The following is a 10,769-nucleotide window of genomic DNA, read 5'->3' as shown; positions in this document are numbered from 1 at the left end:
TATATATATATATATATATTCTTCAAATTCAAAGTCTTTTTTTTGATTGAGTTATATTTATATCTTATTAATATTAATATCTTACAGACAGCAGTGTAGTTTATTGATATTTGCTCAAGAAAAAAAATAAAATAGAAATTCCCCAAATTTTGATAGACAGCAAAATATCATATTATCTTAGAAGTTAAGAAAACAGTCATTTTAAGCAAATAGTAAGTAACGCAACTTAAGAAACACAAAAAGACAAAGTTGAAAAGTTAATTTTAGCTTTTTATGTATATACATTTAAAAAATAATTATTGTGAACAATTTTAACGTATCGTTTCTTCTCGGCTTCTCGTTTTTTTTTCCTTAGATTATTTTTGCTTGGTTGTTCTTCGGCCCCACGCTTTAAAATAACCTAGTAATATTATGTTTTTAATAATATACATAATTAATTTTGTAGTAATTTACATCGGAAATTTTTTTATTATGTTATTAAAATTTAAAATATTTCGAATAATTTTATTTTTCAACTTTATTACATTCTTTAATTTAAACACCCAAGTAGAGTTTAAAGACTGTGACAGAAATAAATTGCACAGTGATGTTCTTAGCCTCTCCTTTATATTTTAACCATCTGTGTTTTGAAAAAAAAAACATAAAGCCTTTGAGTTAGATGAACCATAAATTGTTTAACTTTATTCTTTTACCCACTGTAGAAAAAATCAAAAATGTTTTTGTTGTTGATTTGTACAGAATAAAATTTTGTGTAATAATCAATCTTTAAACTAATAAATAACTTTGATTACATACAAGCATACTACGATAATATTTTCCTTCCCTCTTTACATTATGCTGTTTAAAAAAATTTTCTGGTAACTGGCATTTATAAGCCAGGAAAATGACAGCCAAGATAATGAAAATTTGCCATTTTACAGCATTTAACTTTATTTTATAATTTCGGCCTAAGACGTTTACTGTCCGCAGGAAACAACAAGATTTCTTAAAGTAACTCAGGTGAATCTATGTTGTTTATGTTAATAATGATTTCAAGAAGACAGGAAAATGACAACATAAAAACCTATTCCCCTAGTAAAATTTTTTACAATAGATTTTGAACCAGAAAGTTGGCTCTTTATTCCTGAAATAAGACATATTCTGATAGGATGGTATTCTAATCAATCTCTTAACCTAAGATATTGATTGCTGGCTCTATCTATTTTGGCTATAAATTACTAAAAGAAGTGGCCAAGAAAATGACTGATTTTCATGTGACAAACAAATTATTGACAGAAAAAAATATTCTCAACAAAGGTTTTATAAATAATACCCTCTGCATATATTCTAGAAGTGCTTACAATATTTGAAATAAAACAAATTAGATATTGAAAAGTTTATGGGAAGTTATGAAGCTAGATATTACTGGAAATATTGTTATCCTATAGATATACTTGCTGATATACTTGCTAGATATACTTGCTGATAATGCTTTCATCCAAACTTTGTCAGGGGAACAGATCAAGGGATAAAAAATAATTTCCAATCACCACCCGAAAAAAAAAATTCTTAAGAAAATAAACAATTAGGGTACAATTGGAAACAATCTAAAAAATTTTAAAGTCAGAAGTTATTAATAATAATTTTATAAAACAAAGTAGGCATAAAATGTCAAATTGAAAAAAAAAGTAACATATTCATGAGAAAAAGAAATCACTTCTTTACAGATAATTCAATCAATGATACAAAACATAGAACAATAAACTATGATAAAAATCACGAATTTAGCAATTAGAGTAAGCTTAGTCCGTATTTGTCTTAAAAATAAAGAAAAACTACAGAATCAAGAATTAAAAGTTATGAAAGCGAAACAAAATTCCTATCTATATTCTAATTATAACATTATATATTATATTATATTATATTATATTATATTATATTATATTATAATTCATTACATTACATTACATTACATTACATTACATTACATTATATTATATTATATTATAATATATTATAACTGTATTATCCTGATTTCCCAACAATATTCTTAATTTATTCAACAAATGAAGAGAATTTTTAAGGCATTTTCGTTTCTGTTTCAAGAGTTCTTCAAAAAAAGCAAGCAAATAAGAAGTAGTTAATAATCTGAGTACCACAAGTGGTTTAAAAAATTATATCGCTACTTTTAATACTTCTGAATCTAGTTTGTTCCCAACTGATTAAAGTTTTATCGAATTTTAAGTCTTGATACAAAATATTTCCTTTTTTTACCAGTTTTGTTATAGGTATACCACACAAGTGATGTAAATGTTATAATTGGACCGATAATTGAAATATAAAGGAGTTTTTAAAGTTTAAGTCTTAGTTTACAGTTGAATAAGAGGTTTTGTATTTTGCAGGTATGCAAACTTTTTGTTTTATTGTATGAATTTTGGTCTAAAAAATGAATTACCCACCACTGCGTATAAATAATTCAAAATTTTGTGTAAAAGGCCATTTTGTTACAGTCATTTAAAGGTGAGGCTTTCGAATTATTGCCTAGTTCAAACAAATTTGTTAGATCTAATTTTCGTAGAATGAAGTAGTTTTTATCCCCTTGTAGCCGTCAAAAGCTAATGAATCTCCGCATTGCTATGTTTAAAATGGGAAGAAAAATCTATAAATTTCTTTAGCTCATAAATAATTTCTGTAATCTAAAAATAACTTAAAAAATATTTAAAAAATTCCTTCAGCAGAATTTAAAATTTTTTTTATCGATGTGATGAATAACAAATAGATCTAGTGTTTTGCATTTTCATGGAGAAAGAATTTATTATGGGATCTTTAATGAAGGAGGAGAATCAGGGATTTTATTAGATTAAGATTTTGTCCTATATGATTTAATAAAAAATTAATATTTATGAAAATTCTAATTTATTTATTTTTTTGAATTTTCATAAATATTATATCCCTTAAATTTTGGATTTTCGTAATTTAAGAGATTACAATAAAAAGTCAAAGAAGTGTTACTGGCAATAATTGTGTCTGAACTATCAAATATTTATTAATTAATGAGAAATAGCGCATCTAGACTAAAACTGTAAAAATAATTTAATTTGATTCAGTAATGAGTAATATCTGAGTAGAATTCTATAATTCACTTTTTGTCTGTTGCTTGGTTTTCTTAATATATAGTAATTTTCTTTTCATGTTGTTCTACTTTACGATACACTGTTTGACCGAAGTACACAGTGAAAACTTCGGTCTAATACCTATCTGAATGAGGAGCTGATAAATCTAAAAATTGTGAATGAACAATTTATTTCAAGTTAATAATGAATCGAGAGTTTGTACGTACTTTAACACGTTCACGCCGGGAAAAGTGAAAATACTGGTCGAAGAACTATTTCAATATTAGATAATATTCGGGAGGAGTTAATCTATTCTCAACAATAACAATTCACTGTAAGGAAATTTATCACGGCGAAGAAGCAATTCAATATAAAAATTGCATCCGCTAAAAACAGTTGGTAGTTATTGATTTTTATTATTCCCGGAAAAAAATTAAAAAATGAAATTTATTGTTACCAGTTTTTACTCCGGTGAGCTGCCAAGATGAGACAATCTAGCGCAAAGGTCGCCAAAGTGGTCTATATAGACCCCCAGGGGTCTATTTAACAAAGGTGGGGGTCGATCTGAGCCAGGGGGTCGAATGGGGGTCTATCCGAATCGGAAGGGTCGATTGGGGTCTATGAAAAAACAGTTCTTAATACGCAAATCACACATACCTAATTAAGTATGTAAAATTTGTGAATTTTTTTATAACTGACTTCAGTTGCGACAATGTCAGTTTCTCTATATAACATAAATTAATAAACGTACATTTATTGGGGTGAAGCAAGTAATTATGTATCAGCATGCAGTGCCACGAACTCTGCACTTCTGGTTTATAAGTCATATGCATATATGCCATAAAATTGACTAATTTTGAACCCAATATAGCGAACCTTGCAAAAAAACACCAAGCACACCCATCTCATTGATTAAGAAGCAATAAATCTGTAGTTACTTTACTTATTATTTCTACTTATTTATAATTACTTATTATTTAATAAATATTAAGGTATTTAAATTTCAACATTAATATATTTTTCATAAAACTATTATTACACAATGTACTATTACTTTAATAAATGTTTAAAATCATAAAATAAATGTACAAACACAGTATCTAATAGAATTTTATGACAGAACAGTGTATTAACAGAAAACTACATTTATGGGGGTCGATGGAGATTTCGAAAAATTATATAGGGGTCGATGATCAAAAAAGTTTGGCAACCCATGATCTAGCGTGACCCACCGGTGGGTCACCCCGACGTGAACGGACTAAAGTGTGTTGTTAAATCTTAAAATCAATTATTGACGAAGCTTACACCTATTTCAGAGGCATATACTCTATCCGTAAATATTTATCGTCAATCTTGCTGAGTCCCGCAGTGGACTGATCGTTAAGACACGGTTCCCAGCAGATCGACGAAGTCAAGCATCACTGGCTACGGTCAGTGTGCGGGTGGGTGACCACTTGGATCAGTCCGCGTAGGGACCGAGGGTGTGCGGTATTGGTCCTCGTTAAACTGTGCTACCGTAAAGTGCTCGACTTCGCGCGCAGGTCGTCGNAATCATAAAATAAATGCACAAACACAGTATCTAATAGAATTTTATGACAGAACAGTTTATTAACAGAAAACTACATTTATGGGGGTCGATGGAGATTTCGAAAAATTATATAGGGGTCGATGATCAAAAAGTTTGGCAACCCATGATCTAGCGTGACCCACCGGTGGGTCACCCCGAAGTGAACGGGTTAAAGTGTGTTGTTAAATCTTAAAATCAATTATTGACGAAGCTTACACCAAGTTCAGAGGCATATACTCTATCCGTAAATATTTATCGTCAATCTTGCTGAAAGTTTATAAACCATCAAATGATCTATATTCTTCGTTTGCAATCAGTCAGAGAAGCTGAAAGCTTGATATCGCTTCGCATTATGCTGAAAATTCCACAGAAACAGAAGTAAATTGTTGTAAAAAGGCATGTTTGTTATTAGTTGTATAGTAAAAATAATTAAGTTCACTTAAGAAGATTAACTTAAACCTGTAAATTCCATTTAATATTTTTCTGAAATTTCCTTTCAATCAGCTGCAGTTTTGTTAAGCCCTGTTGAAATTCATATTAATATATTTCTGTGGCTGGGATGTATTCAGAAGAAGAGGATAATTCATTTCAGTTTATGATGCGACAAGTTAAAATCATATGTTTTTTTTTCAAAAGAGCAGACAAGTATATTTTTATAAATTTATACCTTTGTTGTGTATTTAGACAAAAAACAAATTAAACTTTAAATGCTGTTTTAAATAACATCTGCAGTTTTTTAAACAAAACTGTTTAAAGATTTGAAATTATAACATCGGAATTATGTAAGACTAAGTACTTGTATAAATAAAAATACTACAAAAACTTATTCTTCAATGTTATTAAAAAGTATTTTTATGTACCACCAAAATGCGGATATATTTCTATTTTTATATTTCTTATAAAACAAAGAAAGACCTTCAAAAGTTTTCTAGCATTTCAGATAAGCGCGAGAATGGTTTTCCTAAGGAAGAAATTTTAGAAAACTTGTAGTTTGTAACATAATGAACTAAATTGATTTTCCAAAATTCTAGATTTTTAACGCCAGTAACAGAAACTCATACATAGAAGTATCGCAGGTGGCAAAAATATTTGCAATCAACAATCTCATTTTCCTGGAAACAATACATTTACATTTGAATCTTGAACAATCGAGATCTCATAAAATGTTTATCTGATTTTCGTTATATTATCAAATTATATAATTCTGCTCCGATATAATAGATATTTTTATTTTTGTATTTTGAATTTTAAAGTTCTTCCTCAAGGCTCTTTTGCCAAGAAGAATAAATAAGGTACAGCTGGATTGCGAATCAACGCTTTAATTTCAAACTTTATTTACTATAGAAAAGATTTATTTTAACTAAAATTAGACTAACAGTTTTAATATTCAAAAACTAGCGAACGTTTTTTTTTTTAAATATCGACCATTTGGTGAGTTTCACCTCTAAGATTAAAATTAATTAATAACTTTCAATTTCTGAATTATTTACTAGCCTAAGTTATAAGGTTAAATTATGGAGCCCTAAAAATGGGTGCTTGGTCATGGTTGGGTGAAGATGAAGCTCTGAAGTAAATTTCTAAATAGCATGCTTTGAGCCGCGATTGCTCAGGGGATAGAGCGTTTGCCTTCCAATGAGGCGAACCGGATTCGAATCTCAGTCGATACGAATTCCGCATCCGGCTTGCACCGACCGCAGTGCTGACGTGAAATATCCTCAGTGGTAGACGGATGATGTGTTAGAGTCCCCTTGCCGTTAGGCTAATCGAGGAAGGTTCTCGTGATCTTCCTCTTCATGTAACTCAAATGCGAGTTAGTTCCATCAAGAAGTCCTCCGCGAAGGCAAATTTCTCCTAATACTCGATCCAGGAGTTCCCTAGCCTTCTGGATTGGGTTCAAAATTACAAGGCCACGGAGTTGAACATTAGCAGCCGTAAACCCATAAAATTGGGCCAGCTGTTCAACTACGGTTATAAAATAAAATAAAAACTAAGTCTTAGAACAAATATACGCTTTACGCATTCAAAATGTAATTTTTTTTCATATAAAAGTTGTGCCATTTAAAGAGGGATTAAACCTAATAAATATTCTTACTTTTACAAGCTCATAATAGCTATAAAAACAGTTCATCGATGGGCTCTTTTACTTTGAACATAGCTGAAAAACACGTTTAAGAAAATTGTCTTAGCTAGAAATGAATCTTCAAGAAAATGGGCATAGCTGAAAATGCGTATTTAAGAAAATGTGAGTTTAAGAAAATGAACACAATTCAAAATACTTGGTTCAGAAAATGAACTAATCTGAAAATGCGTGTTTCAGAAAATTGATACAGCTTAAAATGTGTGTTGAAAGAAAATGTATATAACCTAAGATGCGTGTTTAAGAAAATGGTCACAGTTCAAAAATAAAATGGACACAGCTAAAAATGCTTGTTAAAAAAATGGACATGACCTAAAATGTGTATTTAAGAAAATAAAGACAGCTTAAATTGCGTATTTGCGAAATGAATGTATCTTAAAATAGCATTTATGATAAAAGGCATAGCTACTGGAGCAAATTGACATTATAAATGATTCTCTTTTAAACTGCTGTTATGACTATTATGTTTGATCTATTGATTATTGTCTTTTCATACATCACTTGGCACAATGCACAAAATGAAAATTAGAATATCCTTACAATATTTGAGTTGATGATCACAGTATGACAAAATGCATTTTTTTTATTTAAATGGATCACGTTAATATACTAAGCACTAAGTGCACATGATATTCTAAGTTACGAAAGTTAAGACATAAATCATAATTGATCTAGATAAACATATATACCTCTTTTTAGAAAAATTCTGATTCTAAACCTTAAAAATAAGGGAAGAGGTATTTACTATCTGGAAAATATGAGCCCAATAATTTTGACTCCTTTTTGTATTTTAACTATTAGTATTTTTATCATATGTATGGAACTACTTCAGGGGAAAAAATTCTTTGCACAGAATTACAAGACTTTTGCATTGAACGATAATTTCATTCAAAATATAAAGTTTTAATAATATTTATTATATTTAAGACAAAGTCATTAAATAATTATTGAAAAATTGAATTTCAAAGATAGCATTTTTATTATATGTATGGAACTATTTCTTTGCACAGAATTATAAGACTTCTGCATTGAACGATAATTTCTTTCGACACATAATTTTTTAATACTATTTATTATATTTTAAACAAAGTTATTAAATAATTATTGAAAATTTGAATTTCAAAGATAGCATTTTTATCATATGTATGGAACTATTTCTTTGCACAGAATTATAAGACTTTTGCATTGAACGATAATTTCATTCGACATAAAAATTTTTAATACTATTTATTATATTTAAAACAAAGTTATTAAATAATTATTAAAAAACTGAATTTCGAAGAATACAAGTTTTTTAACTATTTAAATTTACGTTTTGTTTCGATGCAAAAATCTTAGTTTTTACTAGAACCGATCAAATGCTTCCAAATAAATTAATTCATATAACAGAAACTAAACCATCTATTACGACTACCTCACAAATTTTAAGGTGCTAGAATCCAAAGTTGTCGTTGGTTGGTTGGTTCTAATGCCACTTGCCACACACGGGAAAGCCTGCTTGGTGAAAGCGAGCAGATTGTGCGTTTCTTGTTTTTCAGTGGCGATATCTATGGACAAGCATTCGACTTCTTCCACACCATACGTCGCGACCCATTCATACATTCATACAGTTCATGCACAGATTGTAATTTTGATCTGAATCAGAGCACTATCGATCTCCAATCCAGTACCCCCAGAGATATTGTATTGTTAAGGGAACATGGAGGATTTTTGCGACTCGACAGATTTAACGTGCATTAGTCACTTTACTTCGGCAGGCGGGGTTCGAACCCACGAACTCTCGGACATGAGCCCAGCGCCTTACTGACCAGGCTATCCTGGCCTCTGTCGTAAGAAATCTATGTTTATTTTGATCAAGTACGTTTCTGCTAACACTATGGGCCCAGTATAATATATATTTAATTGCTGTTATTCCTTAATTTTATATAAAAGTAGTTTTTTATTTAAAAGAGTTCCTATTTAATTGATCGTATTGTAAATTTATGAACAATAAAACTATTTTGGTTCGCCATTAGATTTGTTTTGGTGACAAAATTCGGGGAATTTAAGATTTTAACAAGTTTAACCTCGAAAATGAGAATTTTGAGCTAAATTAAGCCATTTCAGCTGTGTCCATTTCCTAAAAAACGCATTTAAAGCTATATCTATCTTCTAAAAATAAATTTGAGCTGTGTCCACTCAGAATTTATTATTCAGAATTATTAAAATACTCATTTTGACCTCCGTTCATTTTTTTAAATACGCATTTCAAATTATATCCTATGTCCTTAAGCAAACATATTAAGCTTTGTCAATTTTCTTAAACACGCATTTCACGCTTCATCTTAAACGCATGATTTGAACTGGGTCCATATCCTCAAAAACGCATTTAAAATTATTTCCTTATTCTTAAACACACATTTTGAGCTTTGCCCATCTTCTTAAAACATCCATTTCAAGTTATGTCCATTTTCTTAAACACGCATTTCAAGCTATGCACATTTTCTTAAACACACTTTTTGAGCTTTGTTCATCTTTTTAAACACGCATTTAAAACTATGTTCATTTTCTTAAACATACATTTTGATGTGTACCCGTTTTCAAAAATACTCATTTTCCTTCGAAGAGCAACCTCATAAAAAAATTATAAAAAAAGTAAAACTTCCTCATGAATACTTCTAAAACTAAGTTCTAAAACTTTCTAAACTTTCGCAGTTAACATTACAAAGAATTCAATGATCCATATTATCATAAAAAACAAAATGAAGGGGGTGAATAATACCTCTAAAAATCTAAATTTTGAGAAATGAGATTAACAAGCTTTAAATTTTCAGTTATTGAAAAAAAAATCGATTTCTAAGAAAGTTGAAAGTAGTATGATTGCTTAACTGGTCTAAAATTGCACTAAAGGCATTAAATATAACATTAAAACTTAAAAAACACTTTCTTAGTTTACCATCTTTTAAATTGGTGAACATGGGAGCACAAATTTAGTTATATAAATGTCATTTTAAACAACTTCAAACAACTTTTCAGACTTCAAATTAGCTCAAAATTATTTATTTTAAAGAAATTTATTTATTTTTGCTCAATAATTCCAGAAGTTAATCCTATTTTAGCTCAAAGAATTAAAATAATGAATTCCAAAAGTTACTATTCAAAAAATTTAAGTAGAAAACTGCTGCTTTTAGATTTCACTCATTTCTGAGAATTAGTCATTTGAGTTTTCGAATTCTTTGTAGTCCATTATAAGCTTTTACCGGGAGAAAGATTCTTTTTAAATCAAAAGTAGGCAACTTTTAAAGCTATAAATAAAAATGCAACTAACCCTCTTAATCCAGTTTGGAGGACAACAAAACTCCTTTGTTCAATTAAATTCTTTAAAATAAATGGGATTTTAGTATAGTCTTCTTTGTGTGCTTTTAAACACACAAGAAATTTTTTTTTTTCATTTTTCTTTGGATAAGAAACTAGTGAATGTAAGCAAACTTGTTTTAAGTAGCTTTCACTTGCCTACTCTTAGTTTCATAAACATATTTAAATATTTCATGCAAGTAATATCTAACAAAAGAATTAAGATTAATATACAGAATACAAGCTTAAGTTGTAATTTTTTCACGCATGATGTTAGATCATTCATAGATACATCTCGTTAATTGTGATCTATGAATGTTTGGAAGTATTCATAATTAAAAGAAAATAGGTTTGTAAAAGGATTAAGTGGTAGTGGATGTTTGTTAATGTTAATAATTTTGCTGAAACCTCAAATGTTGGAAGGTATATATATATTATAGGGAAAATTTAGAAACAAAGTCTCTCAAGTCCCATGTAAAAATGAAAACACTAGTAATTAAAATTGGTCCATTAAATAGGTCGAGAGGGAATAATACAGTTCTCACCCTTAGTTAAGGGAAAGACTTAAAATCTTAATTCTTCCATACGTGAATCCAAAAACAAATATTGCCTAAAGGAGAAATTGCTTTATATCTATTTT

The sequence above is a fragment of the Parasteatoda tepidariorum genome, chromosome X2 (genome assembly GCF_043381705.1).
Source record: "Parasteatoda tepidariorum isolate YZ-2023 chromosome X2, CAS_Ptep_4.0, whole genome shotgun sequence".
NCBI classification, from domain to species: domain Eukaryota; kingdom Metazoa; phylum Arthropoda; class Arachnida; order Araneae; family Theridiidae; genus Parasteatoda; species Parasteatoda tepidariorum.
This window is presented reverse-complemented; position numbering follows the sequence as displayed.